We start from the raw sequence: 24451 nt of genomic DNA, 5'->3' as shown, positions 1-24451 counted from the left end.
GCTGATGTTGTTAGTGAGTGTGGTACAATGTGTTTGGCTGATGTTAGTGAGTGTGGTACAATGTGTTTGGCTGATGTTGTTAGTGAGTGTGGTACAATGTGTTTGGCTGATGTTGTTAGTGAGTGTGGTACAATGTGTTTGGCTGATGTTGTTAGTGAGTGTGGTACAATGTGTTTGGCTGATGTTAGTGAGTGTGGTACAATGTGTTTGGCTGATGTTGTTAGTGAGTGTGGTACAATGTGTTTGGCTGATGTTAGTGAGTGTGGTACAATGTGTTTGGCTGATGTTAGTGAGTGTGGCCCAATGTGTTTGGCTGATGTTGTTAGTGAGTGTGGTACAATGTGTTTGGCTGATGTTAGTGAGTGTGGTACAATGTGTTTGGCTGATGTTAGTGAGTGTGGTACAATGTGTTTGGCTGATGTTAGTGAGTGTGGTACAATGTGTTTGGCTGATGTTAGTGAGTGTGGTACAATGTGTTTGGCTGATGTTAGTGAGTGTGGTACAATGTGTTTGGCTGATGTTAGTGAGTGTGGTACAATGTGTTTGGCTGATGTTAGTGAGTGTGGTACAATGTGTTTGGCTGATGTTGTTAGTGAGTGTGGTACAATGTGTTTGGCTGTTGTTGTTAGTGAGTGTGGTACAATGTGTTTGGCTGATGTTAGTGAGTGTGGTACAACGTGTTTGGCTGATGTTGTTAGTGAGTGTGGTACAATGTGTTTGGCTGATGTTAGTGAGTGTGGTACAATGTGTTTGGCTGTTGTTGTTAGTGAGTGTGGTACAATGTGTTTGGCTGATGTTAGTGAGTGTGGTACAATGTGTTTGGCTGACGTTGTTAGTGAGTGTGGCCCAATGTGTTTGGCTGATGTTAGTGAGTGTGGCCCAATGTGTTTGGCTGATGTTAGTGAGTGTGGCCCAATGTGTTTGGCTGATGTTGTTAGTGAGTGTGGTACAATGTGTTTGGCTGATATTAGTGAGTGTGGCCCAATGTGTTTGGCTGATGTTAGTGAGTGTGGTACAATGTGTTTGGCTGATGTTAGTGAGTGTGGTACAATGTGTTTGGCTGATGTTGTTAGTGAGTGTGGCCCAATGTGTTTGGCTGATGTTAGTGAGTGTGGCCCAATGTGTTTGGCTGATGTTAGTGAGTGTGGTACAATGTGTTTGGCTGATGTTAGTGAGTGTGGTACAATGTGTTTGGCTGATGTTGTTAGTGAGTGTGGCCCAATGTGTTTGGCTGATGTTAGTGAGTGTGGTACAATGTGTTTGGCTGATGTTAGTGAGTGTGGTACAATGTGTTTGGCTGATGTTAGTGAGTGTGGTACAATGTGTTTGGCTGATGTTGTTAGTGAGTGTGGCACAATGTGTTTGGCTGATGTTAGTGAGTGTGGTACAATGTGTTTGGCTGATGTTAGTGAGTGTGGTACAATGTGTTTGGCTGATGTTAGTGAGTGTGGTACAATGTGTTTGGCTGATGTTGTTAGTGAGTGTGGCACAATGTGTTTGGCTGATGTTAGTGAGTGTGGTACAATGTGTTTGGCTGATGTTGTTAGTGAGTGTGGTACAATGTGTTTGGCTGATGTTAGTGAGTGTGGTACAATGTGTTTGGCTGATGTTGTTAGTGAGTGTGGTACAATGTGTTTGGCTGATGTTGTTAGTGAGTGTGGTACAATGTGTTTGGCTGATGTTAGTGAGTGTGGTACAATGTATTTGGCTGATGTTGTTAGTGAGTGTGGTACAATGTGTTTGGCAGATGTTAGTGAGTGTGGTACAATGTGTTTGGCTGATGTTAGTGAGTGTGGTACAATGTATTTGGCTGATGTTGTTAGTGAGTGTGGTACAATGTGTTTGGCTGATGTTGTTAGTGAGTGTGGTACAATGTGTTTGGCTGATGTTAGTGAGTGTGGTACAATGTATTTGGCTGATGTTGTTAGTGAGTGTGGTACAATGTGTTTGGCTGATGTTAGTGAGTGTGGTACAATGTGTTTGGCTGGTGTTGTTAGTGAGTGTGGTACAATGTGTTTGGCTGATGTTAGTGAGTGTGGTACAATGTATTTGGCTGATGTTGTTAGTGAGTGTGGCACAATGTGTTTGGCTGATGTTAGTGAGTGTGGTACAATGTGTTTGGCTGATGTTGTTAGTGAGTGTGGTACAATGTGTTTGGCTGATGTCAGTGAGTGTGGTACAATGTGTTTGGCTGATGTTGTTAGTGAGTGTGGTACAATGTGTTTGGCTGATGTTAGTGAGTGTGGCCCAATGTGTTTGGCTGATGTTAGTGAATGTGGTACAATGTATTTGGCTGATATTTCTGTCAAAGTTGAATAGCGAGCTGTACGTGGAAGCTGCAATATGTGGGTGTGAGGCTTGTAGCAATGCTAAGTGTGTGAGGGGGAGGTGAAGCTATGAATGTTCGTTATGAGTCATGGTTGACCGAGAATGTAGACAGGTGAGTGAGGGAGCTGATGGGGGGGCGATATGAATGGAGTGATGTGTAGGATTAGTTGTCCATTTGCAAGGATATAACTTTGGAGATCCATTCACTGATCATTTGTGTGAGTTAGTTAAACTGTCTCCTGACTACAACCTGGAGGCCAGACTGCTTGAATTGCTGACGTTAGCATCTGCCCCCACTGCCTTTACTGTCTGACTGGAGGGCCTTCTGACGCTTTCTCAATAGAGGTCCTCCTTTTGTCTACTTGAAGCATCGAGCTCTCCAATGCTACATCTGAGGATCTTGGAGCCTGCTCTCTGACCAGTGGCTCCATATTCATTCTTCTTCCTGCCGACAACATCTGCAAACAGTTCCAGCAACGTTTGCAGCCTCCTGTTAAAGAAGTTCAGGACAGCTTTAAGTTATGCCAGCCTCAGATGAACTCTGGCCTTCTACTGGAGCGTACTGCCCACTGAGCAGCATACATTAGTAACATTTGACATAGCAGCATGGTAGCATAGTGGTTAGCACAATTGCTTCACAGCTGCAGGGTCCCAGGTTCCAAATTTAGCATGGCCAATCCACCTAAACTACACATCTTTGGACTGTGGGAGGAAACCAGAGCACCCGGAGGAAACCCACGCAGACACAGGGAGAACGTGCAGACTCCACGCAGATAGTGACCCAAGTCGGGAATCAAACCTGGGACTCTGGAGTTGTGAAGCAACAGTGCTAACCACTGTGCTACCGTGCTGCCTTTGGTTTTGCTGCCTAACCATCCATGTGGTGGGTTATAACATAATGACCTCAAAATGACTGCTGATGCTGGTGCGTGCATTTATAAAACATTCCCCTGTCTGCTATTGTAATGCAGGCATTGAAATTGAGACAAGGGAATATCACATGAATACTGTACAAAACTTCACTATTGTTATAGCTTTTCCAGACGTTTCTGACAACAAGAGGAGCTGGGGCCAGAGAAAGGCCAGAAGTAAAACCAAATCATTCTTTTTTTTTTGTTTCCTCACGAATCGGAAGGGCTCCTCAAGGCCACTCGATGAGAACTTGAATCTCTCGAGCTGCGGCCTTCCTTTACCGCGTCACGGTAGCACAGTGGTTAGCACTGTTGCTTTGTAGCGGCAGGTCCCAGGTTTGATTCCCAGCTTGGGTCGCTCAGTGTGCAGAGTCTGTCCGTTTCTGGACAAATTGAAAGTTATGAGTTGACCCCTCGGGAACATTGTTTACATAGCAACCACAGAATGAAAATCTAACTTGGAAAAGGTGTAGCTTCTTTTGAATGTGTAGTGTAAAGGGTTAACACTACAGTACACTACATTCAGATGGGATATTCTGTTGTATGACAATGATGATGATATTGCACCAGTCAGTCATGTGTTAGACTCTCTCTCTCTGGAGAGGTTGGAATCATGCCCAGGAGCAATGTGCCTACTCTAACCTGTTTAGCTGTTAATGAACAAATATTAAGCCGAGACCAGAGTGTACCTACAGTGGTCCTAAAAACCAAGTCCCACGCCGAGAGTCCAAGACAGAAGGACCATCTCAGAACATATAGGAATGCTGTTGAGCTTTTGATTCAGAAACATATATCAGCGAGCAGGCACCATGGTATTCCACATATGAGAACAAAAATGGCTTTAAAAACTCATATTTTGCATCCTTCTGTGGCTGAACATAGAACATACAGTGCAGAAGGAGGCCATTTGGCCCATTGGGTCTGCATCAACCCACTTAAGCTCTCACTTCGACCCTATCTCCGTAACCCAATAACCCCTCCTAACCTTTTTGGACACTAACAATTTAGCATTGCTAATCCACCTAACTTGCATGTCTTTGGACTGTGGGAGGAAACTGGAACACCCAAAGGAAACCCACACAGACACGGGGAGAACATGCAGACTCCGCACAGACAGTGACCCAGCAGGGAATCGAACCTGGGACCCTGGCGCTGTGAAGCCACAGTGCTAGCCACTTGTGCTACCGTGCTGCCCATATGGCAATGTTCTCAAGGAGCCAGAGCTCCTTGAGGGGTACACATGCCTTGGGGTGAGGTAAGATGAGGAATTGCTTGAGGATTGCTCAGAGTTTACCCTCCTCTGTTGAGGTTGTAGCGAGCGGCCTCTTCATCTTTTCAAGTTTCTTAAATTCAAACTTAATACCTTAGGTTATTATAACCGATAGGTTATAATGCATAGAAGGAGAGAATATCTATCAGAACCTTGAAACCATAAACACTTGATACAGGGATACTTATGAATCCTACTTTCAGCCTGAGTGAGGCCAGTGTGAGTATAGTAGGTTTGGAGTCTGAGTGTGAGGAGCTGCCTCTGAGTTGGACTGCTGTGACCACTTGTGGAGCTGTGTGATCTGTTCACTTAGCAGAATTCAGCCACTTGCAGGAAGAACAGCGAAAGACTGGTTTCACAGACTCCTTAGAGCTGGGTCTTCACCGACATCAGATCAGAACAGCAATGTGTTACGAGCAGAAAGGAGAGGCAAACCTGACCTCCTTCATTTTTCTCACCACCTGTCCATAAGCAGAGGTGCTTTGATTTTTGAAATAAGCTGTGGCGTGTTTCACCAAACCCTCTGGTTTGTGAGGTCAAGTTTTAAAGTGACTCGCAGTGAACTCTCGTTAGAGTTAAAACAGAAACATTGTTTACTCATACATTCAAACCCGGGGACTGGTCACAACTTCACACGCACGCACACACACACACACACACACACACACATAATAAGAAGTTAGGAAAGAGGAATCTTTTTGAGGAATAACTTAAAAGAAAATGAGCCACACATATGGATATCAGTTCATGCGATCGCCAGAGTCCAGAATCAGAATCCAGTGAGGATTCCTTCACGGAAGGGGTTAACATTCAGACGGGCACAAAGCAGCTTTTTTAGAATTCCTTTAAAGTTTTTTTTAAAAAATAATTTTTATTGAAATTTTTACAAAATATAAACATCTTAACTCTATTAACAAACAACCGCGGTCACACCCCAAGAACAATACCCCCTCCAACTTCAAGAGCAACTTCAAACAAAAGGAAAAAGGAAAAGAAAAACAAAAAAGCACCCAAACAACAAAAGGGAAAGAGATAGCACCCGCCACATCCCGCAGACCCATGTACACAGTTCTTCCTCCCCCCAATCCAGACCCCCCCCCCCCCCCCCCCCCCGGGTTGCTGCTGCTGTCGGCCTATTTCCCTACCGTTCCGCCAGGAAGTCCAGGAAAGGCTGCCACCGCCTGAAAAACCCTTGTACTGATCCCCTCAGGGCAAATTTCACCCTCTCCAATTTAATGAACCCCGCCATATCATTGATCCAGGACTCCACGCTTGGGGGCCTCGCATCTTTCCACTGGAGCAAGATCCTCCGCCGGGCTACTAGGGACGCAAAGGCCAGAACACCGGCCTCTATAGAATTCCTTTAAAGTTGATGGTGATGCAGCAAGATGACGTTTGTAAGCAGATACTTGGTCTGCTCAGCAGGCAATGGCTGGAATCTTCCAGAGAAACAGGCTTTGAGGATGCTTAGACTTGATGCAGGCTCTTGGTCAGCCTGGAGTCCTGCTTTGCTGCTTGCAGGCTGGAGGGTAAACAGCAGACCGAGCTGTGAGTCAAGAAATGTAATATTAAAACTTTCCAAAGGCTAGAAGCTGAGGTCATGTGATGATGCCCATTAATGAATCGGGTGCAGGCTAACGAGCAGTTTCTGTGCCTCTGGTCCAAATCCATTGTTCGCCTTCGGAGATAAGTGATGTCTATTAGCGCTCTGCAGGCACAAGTTTTCATGGCTCCCTTTGTTATATGACCAGGCTGGGGAGACAGATTGTCTGCTGGCCCCTGGTTTTGCTGATTATAATGTGTTCTCACATGAGAGGAATGAGATTTCACAAGGATGGGGATTAAGTGTGTGTCCTCTCATTTCTCTTGGGAATTTCCAGAAACTCCAGCCAACTTGTGCATAATGTGACCTGTAACCATTTCTTGGTTCAGCAAATGCCGCTTTTTAAATCAGCAATAAGGTAAGGTTTGATTCATACCCTTTAAGATCTCTCCCTTGTCTTAGGGACATGACAGATGGATCATGCAATGGGTTGGGAGTTTACTGCAGGTTGCTTCATGCTGGGCTACTTTTCACAGGGGCATCAGTGACAGTAAGGATGCGCAGGTCAAAGTTCAGCCAACCGTTCCCACACATTTATCAAGTTCTTGAAAGAAAACTTACTGCAGTTCTTGGGGCGTCATGGGGGCCTATCCTGAGATGGTGTTGATTCACCTCAGTGCTTGACACCGTTCCCACCACCAGCCGAATCTCCCTCGTGGCACAGGAGGCCATGGCCATCAAGCACCAGAAGAATAATTGCCGGGGCTGGTTTAGCACAGTGGGCTAGTCGAAAGGCAGCGGAGTCCTGCATTAAAGAATGCAGATCAGTTTCCAAATCATCAGGGTCTGACTGCGGTTTTAAGCTGAGAACCCGCAAGGGAGGAGGCCAGCCTGACAACAAGAGGAGCTGAGGCCAGAAGTAAAACCAAATCATTCTTTTTTTTTGTTTCCTCACGAATCAGAAGGGCTCCTCAAGGCCACTCGATGAGAACTTGAACCTCTCTAGCTACGGGCTTCCTTTACCGTGGCACGTTAGCACAGTGGTTAGCACTGTGGCTTCACAGCATCAGGTCCCATTTTGGTTCCCGGCTTGGGTCACTGTCTGTGCGCAGTCTGCACGGTCTCCCCGTGTCTGCGTGGGTTTCCTCCGGGTGCTCCGGTTTCCTCCCACAAGTCCCGAAAGACGTGCTTGTTAGGTGAATTGGACATTCTGAATTCTCCCTCAGTGTACCCGAACAGGGGCCGGAATGTGGCGACTAGGGGCATTTCACAGTAACTTCATTGCAGTGTTAATGTAAGCCTACTTGTGACAATAAAGATTATTCTTATTATAATACCTCTCCCCCCACCCCCTCGCCACCAACAATCCCTCCTGACTCCTCCCCCAAACATCCATCCAATCATTTTTCTGAGAACTGGGGTGGGGGTTAGACCTTTGAGTTCCCAGATGTGACTTTGTACTATCCAGAATCCTGCTCCTGCCTATTGATCGGCTGGCATTTCCTGCTGGGTTCAGCTCAGCGACTGACGCGACCCAAACAAGAAAATAAATCTCCTGATTCTCAGCCCCCGTGTAAAGAGATAGAATGGACTCTGGATAAAAGCAAATTACTGCAGATGCTGGAATCTGAAACCAAAGAGAAAATGCTGGAAAATCTCAGCAGGTCTGGCAGCATCTGTAGGGAGAGAATGAGCTAACGTGTCTGTTATAACCTGCCTGCTTACCATTGGCCGGGGACTAATGACAATCCCACAATCCTGTGGGAGTATGAGCTTCCCCAATGAGGGGGGCGGAGAAATCATTAGCAGACTCCCTGCATAAATAGAGCTGGCCAGTTTGGAACCAGCAGAGAGAGAGAGGAGTGAGCAGCAAGGGAAGTTGCTGCTGCTGTTGCATATATATGTTATTGTAAATAAATGTTATTTCTTTGTATCCTGAAAACTCGTGCTGGATTCCTCGTGGCCCTCACAAAAGTGTTGAGTCCAGATGACCCTTTGTCAAAGCTAAAAGGCAGAGAAAGTGCGAAATATTTATACTGTGGAGTGAGAATGAAAGATGAGTCATAGCCACAGATATCAAGGGAACAGAGTGCTAATGGCAGTCCCCAGAGAGAACAAAAGGTGTGAAAGGCCAAACGGCAGAGAAACTAACATCAGAGGATAAACTGTGACAGACGTAGATGTGGGGGAGAGGGGGACGCAAAGGGGAGACCGGGTAAGGAAAGGTGGATTGGGGGGGGGGGGGGGGGGGGGGGGGGGGGTAATTATATATAAAAAAAAGACAAGAAAGAAAAAATGGTAAACGACAGTTAAAATGAAATGGGATAGGGAGGACGACCTGGGGATGGAGATCGGGTGGGGACTCTGGAGCGAAGCACTGCATAGGGTCAACTCCACCTCCACGTGCGCAAGGCTCAGCCTGACGCAACTAAAAGTGGTACATAGAGCCCACTTAACAAGAACCCGTATGAGTAGGTTCTTCCCGGAGGTGGAAGACAGATGTGAACGGTGCCAAAGAGGCCCGGCCAACCACGCCCACATGTTCTGGTCCTGCCCCAGACTCGTGGAGTACTGGACAGCCTTCTTCGAGGTAATGTCCAAAGTGGTGGGAGTGAGGGTGGAGCCATGCCCGATAGTGGCGGTCTTCGGGGTTTCAGAACAGCCAGATCTATTCCTGGGGAGGAGGGCGGATGCCCTTGCCTTTGCCTCCCTGATCGCCCGCCGTAGAATCCTGTTTGGCTGGCGGTCAGCAGCACCGCCCAGAGCTGCGGACTGGCTGTCCGACCTCTCGGAATCTCTCCAAATGGAGAAAATCAAATTTGCCATCCGAGGGTCGGACGACGGCTTCCACAGAACGTGGGAGCCATTCATGCGACTGTTCCGGGACCTATTTGTGGCCAATGTACAAGAGGAAGAATAGTCGGGGGAAGGTAGCGGGAGGGGGGGGGGGGCTACAGGTTCGTTACGGGGGTTCGATGGCTAGCTAAGGCCCAAAACCAAGCTAAATAAACATGTTGGGGGGGGGGGGGCGCAGTTACTACTACGAAGATGCTTACCTGTAAATATGTGTGTTAATTTTTGCGTGTTTGTTTTTGTTTGTTTTTTTTTTTCTCTCTCCTAACAATTTGTAATTTGTTCAATATAAAATACGAAAACTGAATAAAAACATTTATAAAAAAAAAAAAAAAAAAAAAAAAAAAAATGAAATGGGATGAAACCAAATGGGTCTAGGTGGGGTAGAGCTAATCATCTGAAGTTGTTTACCCTCTGAAGTTAGTTTCTTTGCTGTTTGGCCTTTCACATCTTTTGTTCTCTCTGGGGACTGCCATTAGCAATCTTTTCCCATGGTTTCTGTAGCTGTTAGCACTCTTTCCCCTTCGTATCTGTGGCCATGACTCATCTTTCATTCTCACTCCACAGTATAAATAATTCCCACTTTCTCTACATTTTAGCTTTGGCAAACGGTCATCTGGACTCGAAACATTAGCTCTCTCTCCCTACAGATGCTGCCAGACCTGCTGAGATTTTCCAGCATTTTCTCTTTGATGAAATGGTCTTGTAGGGTTCAGCACTAAGCTGTGGGCTCTCCAGACAACAGAGAGTTGTGTTTTACTCTCCTGCAGTATAAATCTGATTTCATATTGGTATCAGGAGTTGAAAATAACAAAAATGCTCCTTCGCTGAGAGAAACTGTCCCAAGACTGCTCCTTGAATTGAACGGTCACTATTCAACATTTTTCATCCTACATCAAGGGGGGAAAAGAAATGTTGAGTAGGCGATAACTCACCTTCTCATCCTCTTCATCATAACTTCCAAGTGCAGGGAGCACAATTGAAATTGGAAAGGGACAGCAATGTGCCGCCCACAAATGATTGACTCGATGGCGCCAGGTCAGTCACACAACAAGAAAGATAAAAGATAGAGATGTTTTCTGCTCTTTTCCTACTTTGCAACCCGTAAACCACAAATGCTGCCCATAGTGAAATGTTGTCTTTAGCGGTATAATACGATGCTGCTGTTTCCATGGTCACCGGTATCCAGCCTCTTCAAAGAATTGCTATTGCAGACTCCTAGAAGCGAGAAAAATGTCATGATAACAAATTATATGTTTTGAATGGGTCCTCACAAATCGAGACAATGATAAGGTAATGGGCCAGAGTTTTCTGTCAAAATAACAGCCAGGCTAATGGTGCTAATGGCACTCTCGGTTAGTTATCAGTAAGCGGTACGGCAACAATGAGGCGGAGATGAGTGGTGAAGTGCGACTATCCAAAAGTTTCTGTCTGAGTTGTGCCACTTGCTTTAAAAAGATGGGATCTGGCCATTAGCCTTCCCTCCTTGGTTTAGGAACTTGCTTTATTTGCCTGTGAAATGCCCCTCAGAAAGTTAAGGTCAAGACCTCTCTGGTACTGCAAATTGTGGGTGACATTCTCAATTTCAGGAGATTTTAAAATGTTCGGATTTTACATTATTTTTCTTTCTTGGCTGTTTTTTTCTCTTTCTCTCTCAATTCAATCTTTCCACCTTTCTCTTTGATTCTCCTTCTTCTGCACCCCCCCCCCCTCCCCCCACCCACCCGCCCCGATTGGAAATTGAATTTGCCCTCTTGCCCCAGTCTACAAAATTATGAGGGGCATAGACAGAGTGGATAGTCAGAGGCTTTTCCCCAGGGTAGAGGGGTCAATTACTAGGGGGCTTAGGTTTAAGGTGCGAGGGGCAAGGTTGAGAGGAGATGTACGAGGCAAGTTTTTTTTTACACAGAGGGTAGTGGGTACCTGGAACTCGCTGCCGGAGGAGGTGGTGGAAGCAGGGACGATAGTGACGTTTAAGGGGCATCTTAACAAATACATGAATAGGATGGGAATAGAGGGAGATGGACTCAAGAAGTGTAGAAGATTGTAGTTCAGACGAGCAGCGTGGTTGGCGCAGGCTTGGAGGGCCGAAGGGCCTGTTCCTAGTGCTGTACGTTTCTTTGTTCTTTGTTTGTTCTTGAATTCACCCGCTGTCTCCATTTATAGCCCAATCCTTAAATCTATGAGAAATATACCCCACTAGATGTCCTGTTTACTCAGAATCCCGATGCCTACTTCTCATTCTATGCGCTACATCAGCCCACACTTTCATCAACTTAGTGGACAATAATACCCCGAATTGAAATGCGTGGAGGGGACAAGTCTATCTGATAGCGAGCAATGTTGGATAAACTTTAAAGCAAAATATGACACACACACACACACAGTTTTCCACTTGAGGAAGAAACCACAGTCCTGTGAAAATTCTGAAGGGAGTAATATTTAACCTTTTGTGCAGTGTGGACAGGTTTCTGTACACAGCAAGATTTCTCTGAGCATCAATTCATGTGATGTGAGTTGCATTAATCACCTGCTAATTCAAGATGTTTCATTGTGCAGGCTACTGGTGCTTTGCAGCGCTAGGGGTTGGACCCTTTCTGTGACTGTGGAAGACGTGTCGTGAATTTCGGTTTCACTAGTGAGTACAGTTTTTTTTGCTTTTTGGTCAAATGCGATGCGTGGAGGCAATGGAATATTACTTTGAGAGCTCGACGCATGTTGAATGCTCCAGTCTGATATTGAGCACTGTGAGAAAGACGGTTCAAAAGTCAAAGACGATTGCAATATTATTGTCTGGTCTGTTTCTTGCTTGTCCCCCCCCCCCCCCCTTTTTGAATTATCAAACTTGGATGTATGTAATTTTCACAGGACATATCTGACATTTATGGAACATTTCTCATCAGTTTCTGCTTTGCACGCAGATTATTTTCAATGGAACGTTTTCGTGACGTTGACAAAGTTAAGCTGAGGGCACTGTTACCTAGCAACATTTACGATATGCCAATACGTAATGCTTGTTTTTTTTTCCCTCTGAATTGCACATGTCGGAACCATAGAGTGATTTTTCAGAAAATGAGAGATGTAACGCTCAATAACTAATCCACTCCAATTTTCTCACCAAACGTAAGCGGATGCTCAGAGGGCACTGACTGATGCTGGCGTGGAATTCCTTGGCACCAGCTGCCTCTCACAGGACCAGAGCAGAATGCTCACGTCTGCCTTGAGCCATCAGGAAGCATGGGCTCAATTTCTTTGCTGGGTTTGCGACCCCGGCACAGGGCGCACTTAGGGGCCCTGACACCGCTGTTTGATGCCCAGTGTGAATTTTAGGAGCAGGCCAATAAATGACCAGGTAACATGCTCGCCCTTCATTGAGATATATCGGATTCTCAGGGGGTTTGACAGGGTCGATGCTGAGAACTTGATTTCCCTTGTGGGAGAGTCTAGGACCAGATAATCTTAGAGTGAGGACGCGCCCATTTAACGCCGAGATAAGGAGCAATTTCTTCTCTCAGGTGGTCGTGAATCTGTGGAATTATTTACCGCAGAGAGCTGTAGAGGCTGGGTCGTTCAGTATGTTGAGGGTTGGGATACACAGATTTTTAATCAGTAAAGGAATCAAGGGTTATGGGGATTTAACGGGGAAAAGTAGCGTTGAGGATCATCCCATCAGATCAATCATGTCTCATTGAATGGCGGAGCAGACTTGATGGGCTGAATGGCCTACTTCTGCTCCTACGTTTTATGGTCTTATGGCCCATTAGGAATGGCAGGCAGATTCCTGAGGTTAATAGTGGCTTTGGGCGATTCTTCGGCAATGACAGATCAGCAGCCCCACTGCCACAATCAGAGCAGTGGGCAGCGTGGTCGCACAAGAGACTAGCACTGTGGCTTCACAGCACCAGGGTCCCAGGTTTGATTCCCCGCTGGGTCACTGCCTGTGCGGAGTCTGCACGTTCTCCCCATGTCTGCGTGGGTTTCCTCCGGGTGCTCCGGTTTCCTCCCACAGTCCAAAGACGTGCAGGTTAGGTGGATTGGCCGTGCTAAATTGCCCTTAGTGACCAAAATGGTTAGGAGGGATTATTGGGTTACGGGGACAGGGTGGAAGTGAGGGTAGACTCGATGGGCCAAATGGCCTTCTGCGCTGTATGTTCTATGTTCAGAGGTGGGGGCTGATGCTGTGGGGAGGTGTGTGAGAAGGAGAGAAGGAAAGAGCCTCGAAAAGGAAATGCTCTCTGAAGACTTTTTAACAACCTAAAAATACAACGAGGGGGTGAGGCCCTGAGCAGGGTGAACTCCGTGGCCTTGTGCTCGAGGCTTGCTTTGATCCAACTTAAGGTAGTTTTTAGGGCGCATCTGACCAAGTCCAGAATTAGGTTTTTTTTTGCAGGAATGGAGGATAGGTGTGAGCTCCGGTCAAGAGGTCCGGCGAACCACGCGCGCATGTTCTGGTCTTGTCCCAAGCTCGTGGGTTTTAGCGTCTCCTTCATTGCCACCATGTCGGCGATTCTGAACATTGAGCTGGAGCCCTATCCTTTAGTGGCCATATTTGGGGTGTCCGACTCGCAGGGGCTGATGTCCTGGTCTATGCCTCGCTGATTGCCCAGATGCGAGTACTGCTGGGGCGGAGGTCGGCGTCTCCACCCAGTGCCTCGGTGTGGGTATCTGATGGAATTCCTATACCTTGGGAATGTCAGGTATACAGTGAGGGGCGGAAATGAGGGGTTCAATCGGAGGTGGCAGCCTTTTATTTCAAGGAATTGGCCACCGTTGGGTGTTAAGGAGGGGAGGGGGAGAAGGGAAAGGGGGCTTAGGTTTTGTGAGGGGTTATCTTATGTTTTTGCTTTTCCATGGATGTAACTGTGTTTACTATTTCTTGTTATTTTGTATTGTACGAAATGAGAAATGTGAATAAAGATACATATTTTTTAAATTACAAAGAGGCCACATGTGCCAGACTATTAGGGTGGCCTGTGACTGCCGCAGCGGCCTACTGGCAGTCGAGACCACTAGGAGGGGATATAAAAATAATAGCCACTCCAACCCCTCCATGATTTGGCCTCAAAGGGGAACATAGTCTGACTGATGGCTGGAAAATTCCAGTTGGCATCTGCTTGGTGTCTTTATGGTTTGGGGCAGTGTTTTTCAAACTATTTTTCCCAGGACCCACCTTTACCAACCGGCTGATCTTCGGTACCCACGACGGCCGACCTTTGCGATACACGCCGGCCGACCTTCGCAACAGACTCGCGCCACGTTCACTTACCTTTAAGGCAAAAGGGGGGGCCTGCTTGGTCCTCATGATCTCACTTGAATCAGGTGCAAAGGAGCAGAGAGCAATGCTCACATATCAGGTGCAGACTTCAGCCAGTTCCTTTGTGCCATCTTCATCTTTATGAAAAAGGAAAATCCAATTTCGCACATGTAGGTCGTTGTGAAAGGCAATGGCAACAAAATGCTTGTTTTACTCAGCACGGGATACTCATGGGAGATGCTACTCTCGAATGCTGACAGCCTCATGGGCTTTTGGCATGTTTGTAATGTGGGATTAAAGGTCAGCTACAACAGCGTCAACTTTTAATTTGGAGTCAGTTCTAACTGACTCTGGAGCCTCAAACTCAAAATTAGTTTGTCACCCACCACTTCTCTTTCAAAATCTGAAACTTCTCCTCTCATTTGCCAGTTCATCGCTGCGTATGACACACATAGGCTTTGCATCCTTATTTGCATTGGCACAATTGACAAGAAATCATGGGCGGGATTCTCCAACGCACTGCCGGGTCGGAGAATCCCTGGGGGGGAGGGGGGGGCGCGTATCCCGACCCGCCATCCCAACACTGGCTGCCGTATTCTCTGGCACCGTTTTTCGGGTGGGGCAGGGTTCACGCCACGCCGGCCGGGGGCCGTTGGCAGTGGCCCCCCTGGCAATTCTCTGGGCCCCGTTGGGCCGAGCGGCCGTCCGTTTCTGGCCAGTTCCGCCGGCGTGGGTTACGTATGGTCCCACTGGCAGGTATATTGGCTGGGTCGGTCCTCGGGGGCGGGGGGGGGGGGGGGGGGGGGGGGGGGGGGAATCCGACCCCGAGGGGCGCGCGATCCAACCCCGGGGGGTGCGCGATCGGGGCCCACCGATCTGCGGGCGGGCCTGTGCTGTGGGGGCACTCCTTCCTTCCGCGCAAGTCCCTGTAGGGCTTCACCATGGCCGCGCAGAGAAGAGAACCCCCTCCCCCGTGCATGTGCCAAAACACGGCGGCGGTTCTGCGCATGCGCGAGATCACGCCGGCCCTTTGCAGCATGCGAGAACTCCCGCAGTCCCTTCGGCGCCGGCTGAAGCGACGCCAACCCCTCTGCTGTCCACCTAGCTCCTGAAATAGGTGAGAATTCCTCACCTTGGAGACCTGCTGATGCCGGAGTCATTGGCGCCGGTTTTCCCGCTGGCATGGGGTCTTAGTCCCCGGAAAGGAGAATCCTGGCCCATCTTTATAATGCTCTGTTCCCGAGTTAAGTTTCTTCCTTTGTAGGCTCTTAACCAGGGGATGGGAGCTCTGTACAGAGCTAATGGTTAACACTGCTCTGTCCTGCCCAGGACTCTCCTGTGCAGCTCTCTCCAGCAGATTCTGTTGTGAGATCCTGTCCAATGGGTACTGCCTATTTGAGTCTCTGGCTGTCTCTCACATTTAAGAAACCCATTCACCTTCACAGTTCACTTGCCTGGCTTGCCAGAAGCTGGAAAACGGAAGCAACATTGCTCTGTGATTTAGCACCCAAAGCATGTAACTGGAGGGCGCCTGACATCACCTGTGCGTGCAGGGCATGTGACTTTCTCTCTGTTGTTATTTCTGGCTGGAAGACTCCACGCAGCCTCACTTATTTCCATTTAAAAGTTGTCAGTGGCTGCCATTCGTGATGTAAAAGGCAGTAATGGCTGTTGTGCATTCTCCTGCGATCGGGACCATCACGGGAATGGTATCCGCAACCATCCCGACACTTGCCCACAACCCACACGCAGGTCACAACCTTGGTTAGGGGCATAAGATGGGCAGGTATGGTGGATTGGCCATGCTAAATTACCCCTTAGTGTCCAAAGATGTGCAGGTTAGGTGGAGTTATGGGGATAAAACAATGGAGTGGGCCTAGGTAGGATGCTCTGTTGGAGAGTCGGTGCAGACTCGATGGGCCGAATGGCTGCCTTCAGCACTTTCAGGATTCTATGGCAACCTGCTGACCGTAGCTTTCAGACAGGTAACGGTCATCCCCCTGAACAGGCATGTTTACAAATGGCCAGGGGGCTGAAATATGCTGACCACCAGCAGGCTGGCTGGTTGGTGGGACATTATAGGGCCGTTTGCCCTGCTGTCTGTTTGAGGTGGCGGCCGGGGAGAAAGGTGTGGTGTGTGAGAGGAAGAGGATGCTGAACTTGATCCACTTTTCCCATCAGGTGTGTGAATTTCAGAAGGAATCCGTGGATAACAACGAGGAGGGGGGATCCCTGGATGATACCTTCCTTCATAGGCCCAGGGTCCTGAGGCGGACTTCGTCTCAGTTTATGCCCAGTTCAGATCAGAAAAAATGCAACGATATTAGCAGGCAGCCAAGTTACAGAGAACCAAGCGCTCCAAACGGATATTCAACTCCAAAGAGATGCCTTTATTGATAAAACCCCCAATGTCATCAAATCATTTGATGCCTTGTTCCAATTTCAGCTCAACGTTTATGTAAGCTCTTACAAGCAAGCACTGGAGGCAGAAGTGGAACGGACTTAGCAAATAGGAAGAGGCAGAGAGGCAGGGATTGAGACTGAACAAGGAATGAGAATGGATGAGGGAAAAAAACCACATAATGAGAATGGATGAGAGGAAGGACACATGATGGGAATGGATCTGCTCCAATAGTGAGGAACTACTGCTCTCTGCACAGTGGCTTCCTGCGCCCCAAATCTGACCCTTGTATAGAGAGCAGCACAAACCTACCCTGGAATGCGGATTTAAGCTGATACTTCAGTGCAGCACAGAAGGAGAATTGAATTGATGGAGGTGTCTTCCTCTGATGTGCCTTGTCACTGAGGCCAGGTCTTCCCTTAGTCCGCTGAAGATCCCAAGGGCAATTTGAAGTTGGGCTGGAATTGGCTGAGTTCAACGGAGTTATTGCTGAGTTATTCTCATGGATGGTCATCATGTTAATATACATTTCAAGCTGTGAGTGCTGAAGGAGCAATCCTGAGTGGAATGCCATTGGTGGTTTGGGGGGGGGGGGGGGGGGGGGGGGGGGGGGGGATGTGATGGGACAACCAGGCAGATTCTACATGGAGCCAAGTTGGATGTAGTAATTAAATAGAGTTGGAGGAAAGGGTCTTGGTGGGGCGTCTAACAGCTGGATGCTTTTCCTTTGAGGCTCTGGGCCAAGTTCAGGAAAATGGGATTAGAATAGTTAGGTGGTTTTCGGCCACCACAGACGCAAAAGGGCCTTTTCTGTGTTATAGACCTCTATGACTTTAGAAGACCCCCCCATGAAGTTTTAAAAACTTACCGTCCCCCTTTTTCTGAGTGACCTGCTAAGGTCCATTAAGGACCGCTGGTTAGACCTGGTCAAGGGCAGAGCACGCATTGCTGGATTGATGCCTGGAGCTACAGCGAGTCTCCCACCTGAAACAAGGGGCTGGATTCTCCGTCGGCGGGACCCTCCGCTTCGCCGGCAGCGCACTCACGCCCGTGGATTTCCCGACCCTGTTGGCTGGCTGCCGGGACGAAGAATCCCGCTGCCGGAGGGTGTGCGCCGCACCAGAAAACGGGAGCGGCGGGGCGTAGATTCCCGCCCAAGGTGCGTGGGCCACCATTGTGGAGGCAGTAGTGGCGTAGTGGTAATGTTACTGGACTGGTAATTCTAGAGGCCCAAGTTGTCTTGGAGACAACTGTTCGAATCCCACATTGGCAGCTGGTGGAATTTAAATTCAGTTAATAATTTGGATTTGAAAAGCTAGTCTCAGCAATGAAACCACCGTCGATTGTTGTAGAAATACACCTGGTGCAGCCTCGGACAGTTGTCAGAGAGCGGGATGGCATTGGCAGCTCGGGATTCGAGCTTGTGATGGGCTACGCAGAAAATGGTTTCAGTCTTCCAAATATTTAGTTGGAGGAAATCTCTGCTCACGAAGTACCGAATAGCGGGGAAGCAATGTGACCATTTAGAGAGCAGGCGTGAGTCAGACCCGACGAGCGGAGGGCAGGAGTGGGCCAGACCCGACGAGCGGAGGGCAGGAGTGGGCCAGACCCGACGAGCAGAGTGCGGGAATGGGTCAGACCCGACGAGCAGAGGGCGGGAATGGGTCAGACCCGATGAGCAGAGGGCAGGTGTGAGTCAGACCTGTTATGGGCCAGGATTTAGAGAACCCCAAAGTGTATCATGGAGTTCACCTGACCCACAACTTTTAATAGATTGTGGTATGGGAAGCACACGGCCCACTCTACAGGTGTGGTACAGCAGAAATGGAGAAGTATTTTTTTTAAAGCAAAACAATGTTTGTTCTATAAACTCAAGTTAACTTTTTTAAAACATACAGTGAACATCTTAGCAACCATTAATTCAAATACAACCCCCAAAGAATACAACACTAAGTAATCCTTAATAACTTCCCAAACAACATTCTGAAGACAAAAGACCCTTTTAACACAAAGATCGAGGAGGGATTCTCCCGTACCCGGCGGGGCGTGGGGTCGCGGCGTGACGGAGTGATGGGAACCACTCCGGCATCAGGCCGCCCCAAAGGTGCGGAATCCTTCGCACCTTCAGGGGCTAGGCTGGTGCCGGAGTTGTATGCGCCCGGCCGGCCGGCGTGGAAGGCCTTTAGCGCCGCACCAGCCAGGGCCGGAGGGACTCCGCCGGCCGGCGCGGGTCCGCGCATGCGTGGGAGCGTCAGTGGCTGCTGAAATGGCCGCGTCTATGAATAAAGTGCCCCCACGGCATAGGCCCGCCTGCGGATCGTTAGGCCCCGATTGCAGACCAGGCCCCCGGGGCCAGATCGCCCCGCGCCCCCCCCGAGGACCCCGGAGCCCACCTGCTCCGCCAGGTCCCGTCGGTAAGGGACCAACTCCAATTTACGCCGGCGGAACCTGCATAGAACCAGCGGGACTTCGGCCCTTCGCGGGCCGGTGAATCGCCGGGGGGGGGGGGGGGGGGGGGGGGGGGGGGGGCGACGATCGGCGCGGCGTGATTCCTGCCCCCGCCAAATCTCCGGTGCCTGAGAACTCGGCAGCCGGCGGGGGCGGGATTCACGCCCCCCCACCCCGGTGATTCTCCGACCTATTCACTATCGAGAGCAGTTACCACTTTTAAAATCCCAAATGAACATTCATAAGCTTGCAGAGATACATACACATCCTGCAGTGTTTTGAACTCCTCCCAAACTAAAATGAAACCAAACCCACCCTGCACCAAAAAGCCTAAAGCGAAAATAAAAAGCTGACAGACAGCCCAGCTCCACCCACTCTCTGACATCATTGCAGTAATAAACACCCATTTCTTAAAGGTACTCTCAATACAGATACTTATATACACACCCATTTATAAACACCCATTTCTTCAAGGTACTCTCACATGACAGACCCGACGAGCAGGTGCAGGAGTGGGTCAGACCCAACGAGCGGCTGCCGGAGTGTTTCAGACCCGATGAGCAGAGAGCAGGAGTGTGTCAGACCCGATGAGCAGAGAGCAGGAGTGGGTCAGACTGTTGGCGAAGGTTTTAACAAATACACTTTTATTAAAAAATGATTGACCAGATTGGAGTGTAATCAAAATCTCTGGTATAAAGCATGAAAGTATTTATTTATTGTAAGGTAAATATATATTATTATCAATATGCATTAAGAAGATCATTTTCAGTTACTTCAATGGGATGTTATCGTGATTTGAACAAAGTGTAACTATATATTTTTTGGTAACGTCCAGTACTTCTGTTTTAATTTATTCTTGAAATAATAAAACTCTTTGAAAAATCACCTCCACGCTTTCTCGCAAAAACAACATTCCGTATCTACCAGCCGTCAGTGCTCTGCACAAAATCTAGTTCAAACAGTTTGGTCTTAGTTCGTCGAGAGCATGGGCCCTTTCATAACACAGGGTCATGGTGTACCTAAACTCACACGGTCAAATAATGCATAAATTCAAAACCAGCAACTGCCCAGGTGAATGAAGGACCATTAAACCAACAGATTATCTGCCGCCATTCATCTCGTTTTCTATTTGCGCGATCTTGCTTTGTGCTGCATTTTCTCACATAGCAACAGTGACTGCACCGCAAAAGTAATGTAGTGTGGTGTGTGAAGGGCAGCAAGGTAGCACAATGGGTAGCACTGTTGCTTCACAGCACCAGAGACCCGGGCTCAATTCCCGGTTTGGGTCACTGACTGCGTGGAGTCTGCACGTTCTCTCCCTGTCTGCGTGGGTTTCCTCCGGATGCTCCAGTTTCCTCCCACTAGTCGTGAAAGATGTACTTGTTAGGTGAATTGGACATTCTGAATTCTCCCTCTGTGTACCCGAATAGGCACCGGAATGTGGCGACTAGGGGCTTTTCACAGTAACTTCATTGCAGTGTTAATGTAAGCCTACTTGTGACAATAATAAAGATTGCTAGAATTATTCTAAGGCTGTTAGAAGGTACTATGGAAATGTTCTTCCTTCTTATGCTAAGGGTGGGACCATAGGCAGGACAATCTCCTGAAATGTACTTGGGCCTGTTCCTAGTTGCCTTTTGACACACTGCTTACCTTTGTTCAGCCATTAACACATCCTAATCTCTCGATGTGCAACTATCAGCACCCTTCTTAGCCTTAATCACCCCCATTTACATTCCCTTTGTCTTTCTGTCCATGACATCTTTGTCAATCTCCATCTATTACTGGCCCTCTGTCCAGCCCCACTGCCCAACGCCCCCTCCCCTCCCCACAACAGTATGAATCTGACCCTATTTCCAGTTCTCTCCAACTTTAACAGAGTCACCAGACTCAAAATATTAGCTCCCTTCTCTCTCCACGGATGCTGTCCGACCTGCTGAGATTGTCCCGTATTTTCTGTTTTTGTTCCTGGAATGTCTAGAAGCCAACACCATCTCCACATCAAAATTCTTGATTAATTGGCCCATTTAAAATTTACACCGAGAACTCAGTAATATTTGTGATGTGTAAAGATTTGCATTGGCGCAACAGGAACACTCTTTAAAAGTTTCAGCTAAGACTTGTTTTGTGTTGAGTGGCAAGATCAGCTTTTGATTATTGACCCATGTACCTGACCCAGGAGCGCTTGATGTTGGCAACAATGGCCTTTCTGAGTGAAGGGTTGCCAGTTTAGTGAAATGTGTGCCAAATTGTGGGTATATTTTTGCTGAGCATTTGTAGTCTAAGCCCAGGGTTCTCATCGTACGTGCCTGTGAATATTGTATATGAAGCATGAACACTTCACTAAAGGAGATCCTGAGGGAATGTACCAAATCTTCTATTCAAGATCAGAACTCCTATTTCCGAAACTGATTGGGCAAAAGAATAATTCCATGCCCCCTTCCCTCCGGTTTTCCTGGGCAATCTTCCGATTGAGGATTCTTCCAAACTGACTCAGCCCTGGAAACTTCAAAGGCCTCAGTGAAGGGGATCCGCGTAGAAGCCTTTTTAGGACATGAGCTGACTTATGCTGTTAAGTAGAGAGTTTAAAAGCTTCTCTAAAAGCTACAAAGAGAAGGTAAGGGAGTAGGTCGGGGGTAGGTTGGGTGAGGGGGCAGAGTGGCCGAGGTAAGCGGGTGAGGGGATAGGATGGGTAAGTGAGTAGAGTGGGTGAGGAGGTAGGTTGGGCGAGGGGGTAGAGTGGCTGAGGTAAGTGGGTGAGGGGATAGGGTGGGTAAGCGAGTAGAGTGGGTAAGGGGGTGGGTTAGGTGAGGTAAGTGCATGAGAGGTTAGAGTGGGTAAGTAGAGTAGGTGAGGGGGTCGGTTGGGTGAGGGAATGGGGGTGAGGTCAGTGGGTAAGGGGGTAGGGTGGGTGAGGTAAGTAGGTGAGGGAGTAAGGTGGGTGAGGTTGGGTGAGGGAGTAGGATGGGTGAGGTGAATGGGTGAGGAAGCAAGGTGGGTGAGGTTGGGTGAGGGAATAGGGTGGGTGAGGTGAGTGGGTGAGGGGGTAGGGCGGGTGAGGGAGTAGGGTGGATGAGCTAAGTGGGTGAGGGGGTAGTGTGGGTGAGGTGAGTGGGTGAGGGGGTAGGGCGGGTGAGGGAGTAGGGTGGATGAGCTAAGTGGGTGAGGGGGTAGTGTGGGTGAGGTGAGTGGGTGAGGCGGTAGGGTGGGTGAGGTAAATGGTTGAGGGGGAAGGATGGGTGATGTGAGTAGGGTGAGTAAAAGAGTAGGGTGAGTAAAAGGGTAGGGTGGGTTAGACATAGGGTGGATAAAATAAGTGGGTACGGGGGTGTGGTCAGTGAGGTAAGGGGATAGAATGGCAGCTGTAGGATGGTAGGTGGGTAAGATGGTGAGGTTGGGTTTGGGGTCAGGGGGAGTCGGCTGGTGAGGTCTAAGTAGGTCCGGGTGGGGGAGTCGGAGGGTTGGGTGAGTTGGGGGGTTGTCGGGCTTGGTCAGTGGAGTGATTCGGGAGTCAGTTGCATAATTACCCAGGTGTTAAACTAGGCTTTAATCTGTCTAAATTTCCTGGGTAAATATCCAGGTAAGTAAGTTGGAACCATCTCAAGTCTCCAAATCAGAGGGACTTTCCGGAGGGCCCCGGGGAACAGGGTCAATTGTCCAATGGAAGTTTATATAGAGCCATGGCATGTCACAGGATCCCAAATCACATCTTGACGGATATGTCTGGGCTATCTGGAGATCGGAAGACCTGGACCAGCGTGCAAACTTGTTCAATAAGCGTGGGAAATCTGTTTGGCTATTTAGGAACTGCATTGCTTAATACTAAATATAACCATTGTTTTAATTTAAATTTCCAGTTAACATTCCTGTGTTCAATAAATGATTAAACCCTGAGCCGACCTCCGTGCTGTTAGTAATTTCATAACAATGTCATGAGGGGACTAACTAACAATGCGCAACTTGTGAACTAGAGAGCACAGTTGCTCATCCTAATGCAGTAATGCATGAAGCTATTGTCTGGAGGCAGACAGCTGGTCAATCCTCAGAAAACATGCTCTGGAACTGAGCCACATTATGCACAGGGCATAGGGTGAACAAAACACTGTTAATCTGTACCCTTTCTATCTTGACAATAAAAAAAAGTTTTTGAATGAACAGAGAAATTAGATGAATGCCGCTATCTTGTGGAGCTGTGGGATTGTAAGAGATTAGAGTTAGGATGGGGTGAAATCACGGATAAGAACTTTAACCGCGAGGTGCTGCTTTAACGTGAGCCAGTGAAGGCTGCAGGTTGCTGGGAGTGCGAGCTGATAATAATCTTTATTGTCACAAGTAGGCTTACATTGCAATGAAGTTCCTGTGAAAAGCACCTAGTCGCCACATTCTGGCGCCTGTTCGACTAGTGGGAGGAAACCGGAAGCAGCCGGAGAAAAGCCACGCAGACACGGGGAGAACGTGCAGACTCCACACAGCCGGGAAACGAAACCGGGACCCTGGTGCCGTGAAGCCGCAGTGCTAACCACTGTGCTACCGAGCTGCCCCAATGTCACAGCGAGGCAAACCGGGCAGCTGGGATACAAAGGAGTAGGACAGCCAACGGAGCCCCTCCACCAGTCAGAATGTGCATGCCCATCAGCACTTTTCTGCATGCTGCCCATCAAAGCCCTCATCCCAATTCCCCTGCGACGGACCTGTTGGGACGCCGCCCTCTGTTGAGCTGCCACATGTGCGACTCTTTCCCCACGCCCTGGCTTCAGGCCGGCCACGCCCCCGTGACTCAGCACGTGCAGGTGGCACCTCTATGCCACCCTCTCGAGTACGAGCGGTGCCAGTGTCTGGAGCTGGCGGCTGCCGATGTAAGATCGCGTGCTTCGTTATCAGCAGCCTCTTCTCCCTCTTTCCCTTCCCATTCCTGCCTGGCCAGGGATGATGGTTCCTGGGCACCTGGAAGGGGAGAAGCACAGGGTAGGGTAGCAGTGAGGAAAACGGGGGCAAGTGCGAGATGCCTTGCTTCCTCCACCCGCAGCTTGGGACCCAGAGGAGACTATGGGATGAGAGGTAAGTGTGATGTGAGAAGGATCCTTGGGTAGGAACCATAATCATTAATCATTTCAGCCCCGCTACTAACGAAGCCTCAGTCATGGCCACTCCTTTAATGACAAGCATTGTTCCTTCATGGGGTGATGACATGCAACCTGGTTATTGAAACGTTACTAGTGTGTGTGTGTGTTATATATAATAATGTTGGTGTATTAGCAAATAATACCTCATGATTTAGGAGAATTTGATATAACTTTACGATGTATTTTGCAGTTACACTGGGCAGTATTTAACAAAAGCGACAGGGCTGGAGAGCCAGTGAGAGCCTTGTGTTACCTCTTTTTTGGCAGGCTGGCCGGATTAAGTGCAAACAGGCACTTAACTGGTCAGCAGTGGGCATTCG

The 24451-nt window shown here is 48.5% G+C and overlaps 1 protein-coding gene across 3 annotated transcripts in view; it reads left to right on the top strand.

Moving 5' to 3' along the window:
* The window catches only part of LOC119972772 (neurocalcin-delta), a 320343-nt gene that overhangs the window by 191143 nt on the left and 104749 nt on the right, over positions 1-24451 (top strand). For 2 of the 3 annotated variants that reach the window (XM_038810118.1, XM_038810119.1), the window contains one exon: positions 11465-11543. The exons of the other annotated variant lie outside the window; for it this stretch is intronic. The gene's annotated coding sequence lies outside the window, so the exon portion shown is untranslated. The remainder of the gene's footprint in view (positions 1-11464; positions 11544-24451) is intronic. 3 annotated transcript variants of the gene reach the window in all.

This window comes from Scyliorhinus canicula, chromosome 10, assembly GCF_902713615.1.
Source record: "Scyliorhinus canicula chromosome 10, sScyCan1.1, whole genome shotgun sequence".
Lineage (NCBI taxonomy): Eukaryota > Metazoa > Chordata > Chondrichthyes > Carcharhiniformes > Scyliorhinidae > Scyliorhinus > Scyliorhinus canicula.
This window is presented reverse-complemented; position numbering and strand designations above follow the sequence as displayed.